The following is a 1036-nucleotide window of genomic DNA, read 5'->3' as shown; positions in this document are numbered from 1 at the left end:
GGGGAGATGGGGGGTGAGAGCTTGGGGTTTGTAGAGGATGTTCGGTGGACATACGTATCTTTCGGGCCAATAATAATCGAATTCTCCTTGACTTGCGACTCATTAAAGTTGGAAATACCGAAACATTTCTTTTTCCTTTCATTCTTTCCTTTTCTACAACTTCTTTTTTGGCGAGTGTTAAAAGGGAGCCAGAGTGTCAGAACGAAGTGCGGTAATACATTACGGGATCTCGGGGTTTGCGTCTTTTTCTTCTCTCTCCTCTTCTTTCGTGGTCCGAGAGTTAATCTCAGATAAATTATGGGTACTTGTTGCTTATTGAAATCGATGTCAGCGATTACTCACTGCAACTGTCCGACTATAACCACTAACCGTGACTTTTAAACGAACTGCTTCGATGATTATTCAAAGTGTTAAACATCTTTATAAACTATCACTATACAAATGATCATATTCATTCAGAAAGTCTGGAATTATCCACTAATTCATTTTAACTTGAGATTTTCTTGAAATTATAAAAATTGTTAACTTTTATACTCATAATATATTAATGTGTATCATGTTTATTCAACAAATTGACACAATTCAAGTTTTATACGGAAAATAATTATTCACATTTCTTTCTTTAGAAATTATCACTTTTTAGATGATCATATTCATTCAGAAAATCTGAAACTATCCTCTAATTGGTCTTAACTTAACGATTTTTTTATAATTATAAAGAGTGTTAACTTTTATACTCTTAATATATTAGTGTGTATCATGTTTATTTAACAATTGACACCTTTCAAGTTTTATACGGAAAATAATGATTCACATTTCTTTCTTTAGAAATTATCACTTTTTAGATGATCATATTCATTCAGAAAAGTCTGAACTATCCTCTAATTCGTCTTAACTTAACGATTTTTTTTTATAATTATAAAGAGTGTTAAGTTTTATACTCTAATATATTAGTGTGTATCATGTTTATTTAACAATTGACACCTTTCAAGTTTTATAGGAAAATAATGATTCACATTTCTTTCTTTAGAAATTA

This window comes from Nicrophorus vespilloides, unplaced genomic scaffold, assembly GCF_001412225.1.
Source record: "Nicrophorus vespilloides isolate i.1.1-1 unplaced genomic scaffold, Nicve_v1.0, whole genome shotgun sequence".
NCBI classification, from domain to species: Eukaryota; Metazoa; Arthropoda; class Insecta; order Coleoptera; family Silphidae; genus Nicrophorus; species Nicrophorus vespilloides.
Note: the sequence above shows the minus strand (reverse complement) of the source record.